The following is an 11,614-nucleotide window of genomic DNA, read 5'->3' as shown; positions in this document are numbered from 1 at the left end:
ACAACTTTCAGTGAAGAAAGCTGAGCACCGAAGAATTGATGCTTTTGAACTGTGGTGTTGGAGAAGACTCTTGAGAGTCCCTTGGATCCAACCAGTGCATCCTAAAGGAAATCAGTCTTGAATATTCATTGGAAGGACTGATTCTGAAGCTGAAGCTGCAATACTTTGGCCACCTGGGGGAAGGGCTGATTCATTTGAAAAGATCCTGATGCTAGGAAAGATTGAAGGTGGGAGGAGAAGCGGATGACAGAGGATGAGATGGTTGAATGACATCACCGACTCAATGGACATGAGTTTGAGTAAACTCCGGGAGTTGGCGATGGACAGGGAAGCCTGGCGTGCTGCAGTCCGTGGGGTCACAAAGAGTTGGACACGACTGAGTGACTGAACTGAACTGACAGCAAGGAATCCAGTTTCAATACAGAACAAGAACTTTCTAACAATGAGGGGAAAAAAATAAACTGGTTTTTAAAATTGTAGACAATACAAATTGCTCAAAGTAGAAAGTGATATTCCTCTGATGCTCTCAGGAGTTTGGTGTTTGGTTTAGAATCTGCACAGCAGACACTTAGGGCTTTTTGTCTGTTCTCGTTCATGCCTGAACAGGTAAGGAAACCAAATAGTTCACTTAAGTAGTGGGCTCTGAAGCATTCTTAAATTCCAGTAACAGGATTAGCGGACAGGACTCCTGAGTCTATCAGCTAATGAAATCATGTGCCGTGTATACTGTATGTCTTTTCTTCATGTTAATATGGACTCAATTATGCATGCACATGCTGTTTGTAGGGAATGTTTGCAATAATGCCTTTCCAGCTTTTGTAGAGAAATACATCCCCCAAACTGTGGATGGAGTAGTAGACTGTAGCAACTGTTATTTTCAAGAGTTCAATTTATGCAAATATCTGAATGTGCTAGTTTTGTTTTCCATTAGCTTCATCAGAGTACAAAAGATAAATGCTGTAGATTCATACCAATATAGTTTAAATGATTATTACATTGATATTCCTTTTTCTCTCCAAATAGCTTATAAATTTTCTGTTTTCCTCCTCCAATTATAGTTTTTTTTTTAAAAAAACAAAACATTTAAAAACACAAATCTCCATGGCACATTAAAGGAGAGAAAAATGTAAGTGGGTAAGCAATGAAGCTGAGAAGGAAACATTTAATATTGGGAAATACGGGCCCTGATAGGAGAAAACAAGAATACTTCCTCAGGCTTCAACAATAATTCCATTTCTCAGTAGTTAGCAATGTTATTCTTCTGAAATAAATGGAAACATTTTATGAATAATCAGCAATTTGGGATGCTATTTTTTTAATATTTGCCTAACAGGGGTCTTTCATTTCTAAGCATCATAACATCAGAAAAAAATATTGTATGTACAGGCTGCCACTGAGAAAAAATTGACACTCAAAAACTCCTTATATATAACCATGCCTCAGGTTTGAAGTTTTTGTTTATTAGTTTTTCAGTTGTTCTTTATTGCTTTTCTAGCTTACTTTTACAATTCTATTAGTAGAGGTTCTTTTGTCTATTACCACTCTGATGAAGAATTGTGGAGAAGCCTTCCAGGAGAAAGATTGAAACCTTGGTTGATTCTTAAAGAATAAGGAGCCATTTCCTATTGGAAATGTATAGGTTTGGGAATGGAAAGCAAGGGCTGCCAGGCTGAAGAGGGCACATCGGCAAAGGAAGAAATAGCATAGTGTTCAGAGAACCTAAGTAGTTGGGGTCATTAGAGTATCAAGTTCTGCAGGGGATGATGGAAAATAGGCTGAAGGGTCAAGGAGGGGTCCTGAATTTCATTCCATCAATGTTGATGGAAAATTGGTGGATGATTTATGAGATTAATGACATTGTGACTTAAGATGGGGGGAAGGAAAGATTAAGATTACTGAGCCTCATTGTAGGAAAAGGATTAGAAGGGAAAATATTTTAGGCAGGGAGTAGTTGCTGCACTTATTCATGGGGGTGAAGACAGTGTCCTCAGGTAATGATAGAGCTATTACTTTTCAATTGTGTCAAGGGTTAAACAAAATTTTAAATCCCAACTGTACATATGGTGTGACAGACATACAGGCTGTCTACCCAATAACTGGTTTTCCCTTTTTCTTTGCTGCTTTCTAGTATTGAGAACCGTATGCTCAGGACCATACTACATTTCCAGAGCCATACTAATTTAGAAATAAGATGCAATTCTGGCCTATGATTTTACAGAAAACCTCCTGAGGTCTTTTCATTAGCCTTAAAAAAGGAACCCAGGAAAGAAACGTTCTCCTGGTCTTTGCATGTTTTTATAGAAGGATGTGATTAATGGGGCTGCTGTAGTCATTTTGAGATTCAGTGGACAGTTTTAGGACCAAGTACCAACATTCTGGAAATGAAGAGGGAGAAATACAGCACGAGGCTGGGTCTTTGATGACCTAGTTGAAGTGATGAATTAATCAACCCTGACTATCTTTTGAATTTTTGCTTTGTGAGACAAAACAAAATCCACTTATAATACATTTTTATGAGAATTTAAAAAAAATTTATTGGAATATAGTTGATTTACAATGTTGTGTTAGTTTCAGGTATACCATGGATATATCTACTCATTTTTAGCTGCTTTTCCTGTATAGGCCATTACAGAGTATTGAATAGACACACACCACTATATGTAAAATAGAGGCTTCCCAGGTCGCTCTAGTGGTAAAAAACCCGCCTGCCAATGCAGGAGATGTAAGAGGCAGGGTTCAGTCCCTGGGTCAGGAAGACCCCCTGGAGGAGCAAATGGCAACCCACTGCAGTATTCTTGCCTGCAGGATCCTCATGGCCAGAGGAGCGTGACGGCTACAGTCCATAGGGTCGCAGAGCCGGACACGACTGAGTGACTTAGCACAGTGCACAACTAACAAGGCCCTGACTGTGTAGCACAGGAATTGTCACAATTTTGACACAAGGTAGCATAAAGTAATATGATACAGCATAATTTTTCAGCGTGACTTTCAAACATTTCGGTCTGGAATCTTTCACTTTTGCCCTCACCTACCTCTCAGCTTCACCAGTCCTACACCCCACGTGCCTCTGGAGCTGCAGCCTCTGCACCCAGCTTCCTGCTGGCATAGGCGGTAGGGCACCTGCCCTTGTGCAGCGTCACCCCTTCCACCTCTGGGCCCATCACCTCTCCTCCCAAAGTACTCTGCCTCTGCAGTTACCCTGTCTGCTCCCAGCATAAGGTTCTCCCAGGCAGTGGTCCTTCTTTTCGGCAGACAGGCCTGCTCAGGAGTCTCCCATCCTGGCTCCATGGGCCTCTGACCTTCCAGCCCCTTCTCAGAGTTCCTTCTCCACACACCCTCTCATGACCTTTGTCTGCCCTTGGTGTCTCCAACTACTCACCAGGTACTTTCTGTCTGACCCATCCTGATCTACCTTCCCCCCGCCTTTTTTATATATATTTGGGTTGTTTGCTACTTGCGGCCAAACTTGGTTATCCTAATACACATTTAAAAATATATAACTGGATTTCAAATATCTAATATACATAAAAACTTTGGAAATTTGCCAAAAAAAAAAAAAGGTATGGGCAATTTCCATATACTTTTCACCCACTTTTTCCCAAGGATAATATTTTGTATAACTTAGTACAATACCAAAACCAGGCAATTGACTTTGATACAATCCACAGAATTTGCTCAGATTTCACCAGTTTTACATGCACCTATTTGTCTATGTATGTGAACACTAAGTATAGTATGCAATTTTATCATGTCGTTTCATGTAACTATCACTCTGATCAAGATATAGATCTGTTCCATCACCACAAAGCTTCCTTCCCTTTATAGCTACTCCCATCCTTTCCCCCTTCCTCCCTAATCCCTAACCCCTGGAAATAATAATCTGTTTTTTAATATCCATAATTTTGCTATCTCAAGAACATTATATAAATGGAGTCATGTAGCATTAACCATTGTGGAACTGATTTTTTTTTTCATTCAGCATAATTCTCTTCATCCATTCAAGTTGTTGCATGTATCAGTTTTGTTGCTCTTCAGCAACTGAGTCCTGTCCAACTCTTTGCAATGCCATAGACAGCAGCATGCCAGGCTCTCTTGTCCTTCACTGTCTCCCAGAGAGAGTTCGCTCAAATTCTTGTTCATTGAGTTGGTGATGCTATCTCACCATCTCAGCCTCTGCTGGCCCCTTATCCTTTTGCCTTCAGTCTTTGCCAGCATCAGGGTCTTTTCCAGTGGGTCAGCTCTTCTTATCAGGTGGTCAAAGTATTGCAGCTTCAGCATCAGTTTTCCCAACAAATGTTCAGGGTAGATTTCTTTTGGGGTTGACTGGTTTGCTCACCTTGGAGTCCATAGTCCATAGTCTATAGGGACTTGTGCATAGTTTTCATTTCCCTGGGATAAATGACCAAGAGAACAATTGCTGGATCATATGGTAAGTGCATTTTATAAGAAATTGACAAGTATTTTCCAGAGTGATTGTCTCACTTTATATTCTCACAAGCAATGTATTAGTGATCCAGTTTCTCCATATCCTTAACAGGTTTGGTGTTACCCATATTTTTTATTTTAGCCATTCTAATAAGTAGGTAGTGATACTTCATCAGGGCTTTATTTTGCGTTTCCCGAATGACTAATGAAGTTGAACATCTTTTAGGTGCTCATTTTGCCATCTTTATGTCTTCAGTGAAATGTGTGTTGATGTGTGTGATAGGAAGAACCATTTCCTCCCAAACATACTATGCCACTATCTCCAGAACCTTAAGAAAATGTTGCATAGCAAAGTTCCTTTGCTGATGTGATTAAAGGTAGGGACTTTGAGATGGGGAGAGTGGCAGGAATTATCTAGGTGGACTTAGTCTAGTCTCATGAGTCCTTACCTGGAGAACCTTTCGGGTGGAAACATGAATAAGACAAAATAATTTACTCTGTTGTCCTACATCTTCCCATGCTTTTACTAGCAAGTTCTAATATATATTTATTCTTGTCCTTTTCATGCAACATGATATTTTTCCCTAACTGTGCAAGTTTTTACAATCTTCTTTTGATTCTCATTGTCCTGAAATGTTACAATTATGTCCCTTGCTGTTAGTCTTTCTGTTACACTATGCTGGGTGCTTAGTGTGCTGATTCAGTTTGAAAATATACATCTGACATTTCTGAGAAATTTTTTGAATTATTTTGTTAAGTAATTTCCTTTCCTCCATATTTTCTGCTTGCTGTCATTTATTTGTATTTAAGATATCCTGTCTACTCCACTAATTTTCTTAACTTTTTCCTCTTCATAGCTTTCTCTTTTTGTTCTATTTTTCTGGGACATTTCTTCAGACTATCTTTCAATCCATTTATGGGCTTTTGAATTTATGTTAGCATATTTTTAATTTCTAAAATCTTATTTTGGTTCCTTAAATATTCCTTTACATGGCTTTTTATTCTTGTTTCATGGATACAAAGTCTTCTCTCATCTCTTAAAGGAATTTATTAGAATAAAAACATTTTCTTCTGAGCATTGCCTATTTGTCTTGAATTGCTTGTTTGTTGGTTTGTTCATTTTGGTCTCTGCCTTTCTGCTTAAAGATCTTCAAATGTGGAGTGATCCATAGTTACCTGTTCATATTTAAGAGACTGGAACCAAAAGCTGATTGGAAGTTTTAGGTATAAAGGTGGGGCCTGTTGATTTTTGTTTTTCATGGTAGAATGATGTGGTTGGGTCATTTCAGTGGAGATTCCCAACTGTCAATACTTACAGGTCTGATTTCTTCAGCTGGCCAATTTATCCCAAGCAAACCGCAGAAATCTCTTGCCAGTCACCGAAGTCTATGCTTTCTTCATTGCACCACCCTGTGTGCATGCGTGCATACTACTGTGTGTGTGTGTGCTCAGTTACTCAGTCGTGTCTGACTCTTTGTGATCTGTGGTCTGTAGCCTGCCAAGGTCCTCTGTCCATGGGATTTTCAAGGCAAGAATACTGGAATGGGGCTGCCATTTCCTCATCCAAAGGATCTTCCTGACCCAGGGATCTAACCTACTTCTCCTGTATCGGCAGGCAGATTCTTTACCCCTGAGCCACCTGGGAAGCCCACTACCTTGTATAGTTAAGCACTAAAACAAACTTTTTAGTCTGACTGTTATAACAATTCAGGCAAGGTAGGGATAAATGAATGGTGACAACATTGGGGAGATCGTAATACATGATGTGAGACATGGACTAACCCATGAAAGACAAACAGGTCAGTCAAACTGAGGTGTGTGAAAATCAAACTGAAAAGTTAATTAAATTCTGTAGTTTAGAGGGGAGTGATCACTTTCAGATGATAAGTGTAGCACAGCTGACTAAGACACATATCTTTAAGGAAGTTTCTAGATAGCCATAAAGTAGCTCATGACTTTGGCAAACCATTAATCTCTAAGAGCCTCAAATTCTTTAACTGAAAAACCTGGGAGATTCTCTCTAAAGTTCCACCCAGGTCCAAAGATTCTTTAAGGTGCTTCTTAAGATTTTTTTGCATTATAAGATTATTTTGAGTGATAAGTTATAATTAGTGAATGGCTATGTAGTTTATGAGAGTGAACTTAGAAACTATAAAATTCCTCAATTCCACAAAGACAGTAATTATTTTAAGTCATAGGAAACACTGACTTTATTTACATTAAATTTATGAATATGAATGCTACTTTTTAAAAAGCTGTACTCTTGTTATACATGAATTTATTATGTTTTTTTCCTTCTGCTGTACTAAACTCCTACAAATGAAACAAATTACATTGAAATTCTGACATTCTTTCTTCCTCTTTGCATACAGACAGAGGATAATCATTGAAAATGGTCTCTTTCCTCTTGAATGTAAAGTTTCAGTTCAGTTCAGTCACTCAGTTGTGTCTGACTCTTTGTGACCCCATGGACTACAAGATGCCATGCTTCCCTGTCCATCACCAACTCCCGGAGTTTACTTAACTCATGTCCATCTAGTTGGTGATGACATCCAACCATCTCATCCTCTGTCATCCCCTTCTCCTTCCACCTTCAATCTTTCCCAGCAGCAGGGTCTTTTCAAAAGAGTCAGCTTTTCTCATCAGGTAGTTAAAGTATGGGAGTTTCAGCTTCAGCATCAGACCTTCCAATGAATATTCAGGACTGATTTCTTTAGGATGGACTGGTTGGATATCCTTGCTGTTCAAGGGACTCTCAAGAGTGTTCTCCAACACCACAGTTCAAAAGCATCAATTCTTTGGCACTCAGCTTTCTTTATAGTCCAACTCTCATATCCAAACATGACTATTGGAAATATCATAGCTTTGACTACACAGACCTTTGTTGGCAAAGTAATGTCTCTGCTTTCGAATATGCTATCTAGGTTGGTCATAACTTTCCTTCCAAGGAGCAAGTGTCTTTTAATTTCATGGCTGCAGTCACCATCTGCAGTGCTTCTGGAGCCCCCCCAAATAAAGTTTGTTACTGTTTCCATTGTTTCCCCATCTATTTGCCATGAAGTGATGGGACCAGATGCCATGATCTTCGTTTTCTGAATGTTGAGCTGTAAACCAACTTTTTCACTCTCCTCTTTCACTTTCATTAAGAGGCTTTTTAGTTCCTCTTCACTTTCTGCCATAAGGGTGGTGTCATCTGCATATCTGAGGTTATTGATATTTCTCCCAGCAATCTTGATTCCAGCTTGTGTTTCTTCCAGTCCAGCGTTTCTCATGATGTACTCTGCATATAAGTTAAATAAGCAGGGTAACAATATACAGCCTTGACGTACTCCTTTCCCTATTTGGAACCAGTCTGTTGTTCCATGTCCAGTTCTAACTGTTGCTTCCTGACCTGCATATAGGTTTCTCAAGAGGCAGGTCAGGTGGTCTGGTGTTCCCATCTCTTAAAGAATTTTCCATAGTTTGTTGTGATCCAAACAGTCAAAAGCTTTGGCATAGTCAATAATGTAGAAGTAAATGTTTTTCTGGAACTCTTTTGCCTTTTCAATGAGCCAATGGATGCTGGCAATTTGATCTTTGGTTCCTCTGCCTTTACTAAATCCAGCTTGAACATCTGAAAGTTCATGGTTCACGTACTGAAGCATGGCTTGGAGAACTCTGAGCATTACTTTACTAGCGTGTGAGATGAGTGCAATTGTGTGGTAGTTTGAGCATTTTTTGGCATTGCCTTTTTTTGGGATTGGAATGAAAACTGACCTTTTCCAGTCCTGTGGCCACTGCTGAGTTTTCCAGATTTTCTGGCATATTGAGTGCAGCACTTTCACAGCATCACCTTTTAGGGTTTGAAATAGCTCAACTGGAATTCCATCACCTCCACTAGCTTTGTTTGTAGTGATGCTTCCTAAGGCCTACTTGACTTCACGTTCCTGAATGTCTGGCTCTAGGTTGGTGATCACACCATTGTGATTATCTGGGTTATGAAGATCTTTCTTGTATAGTTCTGTGCATTCTTGCCACCTCTTCTTAGTATCTTCTGCTTCCATTAGGTCCATACTATTTCTGTCCTTTATTGTGCCCATCTTTGCATGAAATGTTCCCTTGGTATCTCTAATTTTCTTGAAGAGATCTCTAGACTTTCCCTTTCTATTGTTTTCCTCTATTTCTTTGCATTGATCACCGAGGAAGGCTTTCTTTTCTCTCCTTGCTATTCTTTGGAACTCTGCATTCAAATGGGTGTATCTTTCATTTTCTCCTTTGCCTTTCACTTCTCTTTTCACAGCTATTTGTAAGACCTCCTCAGACTACCATTTTGCCTTTCTGGATTTCTTTTTCTTGGGGATGGTCTTGATCCCTGCCTCCTGTACAGTGTCCTGAACCTCCGCCCATAGTTCTTCAGTCACTCTGTCTATCAGATTTAATCCCTTGAATCTATTTGTCACTTTCACTGTATAATCATATGAGATTTGATTTAGGACATACCTGAATGGTCTAGTGGTTTTCCCTACTTTCTTCAATCTGAATTTGGCAACAAGGAGTTCACGATCTGAGCCACAGTCAGCTCCTGGTCTTGTTTTTGCTAACTGTATAGAGCTTCTCCATCTTTGACTGCAAAGAATATAATCAATCTGATTTCAGTATTGACCATCTGGTGATGTCCATGTGTAGAGTCTTCTCTTGTGTTTTGGGGAGAGGGTGTTTGCTATGACCAGTGTGTTCTCTTGCTAAATTCTAGTACCCTTTGCCTTGCTTCATTCTGTACTCCAAGGCCAAATTTGCCTGATACTCCAGGTATTTCTTGATTTCCTATTTTTGCATTCCAGTCCCCTATAATGAAAAGGACATCTTTTTGGGTGTTAGAATGTAAAGTATAGACGTGCCATTTCTAAATGGGGAATTAGTTGATATTAATTTGTTAAAACTTTATTTAATATCTTCCATGGGTCAGGCATTTGTGCCAGGTGCAGTGGTAACACATATAAAAAGCATTGTACCTGCTTTTCAGTAATTCATAGCCTAGTAAGGGAAGGAAGGTAGTTCATTAAACCACAAAGCATTTTCCAGCATGATACCATTAAAGTGCAGAAATGGAACCTCTTTAGTTGATCTCTGCTTGTGTGCTTAGCAGTCACTCTTTTTTTTTTTTTTTGAATGGTTCATGGATTTTTCTCTGAGAATTATTCTTCTGCTATTTACGTGTACTTTGACTGGAGCTGTGGGTATGAATACAAATGATGAGATGGGGTAAGATGAAGACAAAAGCAAGAGAATGAATGAAGATGCCAGAATAGTTGTTCAAAGAGAGACCTGAACTGCAGGAGTGGTATTGGGAATAGGAAGGAGTGACATGATGGGGATGTTTCCCAGAAGACGAACCAAAAAGGCATACCATGATAGCAATACTTTCCTGGAGAAACTGGATTCTGACTGCATCTCTACTTCAGTAAATGGTAGTAATTTTCAAAGAAGAAAAGCAAAATTTAAGTTTTATTTAAGACCATGTTTCTCAAATTTTAGTATATACACAAATCCCCTGGGGATGTGTTAAAATGCAGATTTTTATTCGGTATGTCTGTGGTGGGACGTAGGAGTCTGCATTTCTAACAAGCTCCCAGGATCTGATGGTATTGCTTGTCTGCAGGCTACACTTTGAGTAGTAAAGATTTAGGATTTTTTAAGGTGTGAGTGGGCCATTCAACTTAAAAGTTCCAGTAGGCAGTATATCTAGGCTCTAGATTTTAGAAAAGGGAGAGAGACTGGGGCTTGAGATATTTGGGAATCATCAACATTTAGGAGGTGATGATATCAGAACATCAAGATAATAATACAGAATTAGCTTTTGGAAAAAAAGAAGGAAGTCCAGGCATAATCCAAGGAAGTCCAAGGTACATCGTAATTTAAGGAGCAGTCGGAGGATGAGGCTTAAGAACATGAAGTAGCAGATGAACCCAATTTTCAATGAAAAGCCTTTAATTCCCAAGTTTGTTATATAAATATCAATAATAGCTACGTTTATTGAGTACTGGATTCCGAGTACTGTACTAAGGGCTTCAATTTTCTCCAAAACACAGGGCATAAGAGATGTCATTAAAATTTTTCTCTAACCACACCCAATTACTCCAAGCTGCTGCTGCTGCTGCTGCTGCTGCTGGTAAGTCACTTCAGTCATGTCCAATTCTGTGCGACCCCATAGACAGCAGCCCACGGGCTCCCTTGTCCCTGGGATTCTCCAGGCAAGAACACTGGAGTGGGTTGCCATTTCCTTCTCCAATGCATGAAGGTGAAAAGTTAAAGTGAAGTCACTCAGTCGCGTCCGACCCTTAGCGACTCCATGGACTGCAGCCCACCAGGCTCCTCCGTCCATGGGATTTTCCAGGCAAGAGTACTGGAGTGGGGTGCCATCGCCTTCTCCATACTCCAGGCTGATGGAAAACTTAATCTGTGTCTTGATTAGGGCTCAACATCACACCTAGGATTGCATGAAGTTTCCAGCACTCTTAGAGAAGGCGCTCAAGTCTTGACTCAATGTTGGTTACTGCTAATATGCTTCTTTCCCCAGCTTGTTCATACTTTGTGGGGGAGCTGTTTTGCCAACTGAATACCAAGCTTGGGCATGGGATCTTGGGCATGGGTGGTATCTCTGACGCAGTCCTCCTTGTAGTAGGCCTGCATTCATTCCCATCTAAGGTCTTGCGACCTCCTTCACCCATTAAGTTTACAATATTCAACTCCAGTACTCTTGCCTGGAGAATCCCAGGGATGGAGGAGCCTGGTAGGCTACCGTCTACGGGGTCGTACAGAGTCGGACATGACTGATGTGACTTAGCAGCAGCAGCATTCCCAGAAGTAGTAACCCCCCTCCTCTGTTATTCCCATTGATTACCACTCACTCAACCAACCTCGAAAGCCTCTAACCTCTCTCCAGTGCAGGAAGAGAGACGTACCTCAATGCGCACAGGTATTTTGCAAACAAAGGGAACTTCAGTCCAGGGGCAAGGGAAGTGCCGCATTGTGTGCCAGAGCGATTAGGAGTAGAATCCTATCATTCTCTGACATTTTTCTCCAACACTGAGAACAAAACAAATTATTATCCTAATATCTCAACAAATCATCTCACCACATATGCACTGTCCCGTGAGATCTTTACAGCCACTCCATAAGTAATTCTCATTTTCCACCCTGAAGCTTCAGT

The sequence above is a fragment of the Oryx dammah genome, unplaced genomic scaffold, assembly GCF_014754425.2.
Source record: "Oryx dammah isolate SB20612 unplaced genomic scaffold, SCBI_Odam_1.1 HiC_scaffold_29, whole genome shotgun sequence".
In the NCBI taxonomy this organism is placed as follows: domain Eukaryota; kingdom Metazoa; phylum Chordata; class Mammalia; order Artiodactyla; family Bovidae; genus Oryx; species Oryx dammah.
This window is presented reverse-complemented; position numbering follows the sequence as displayed.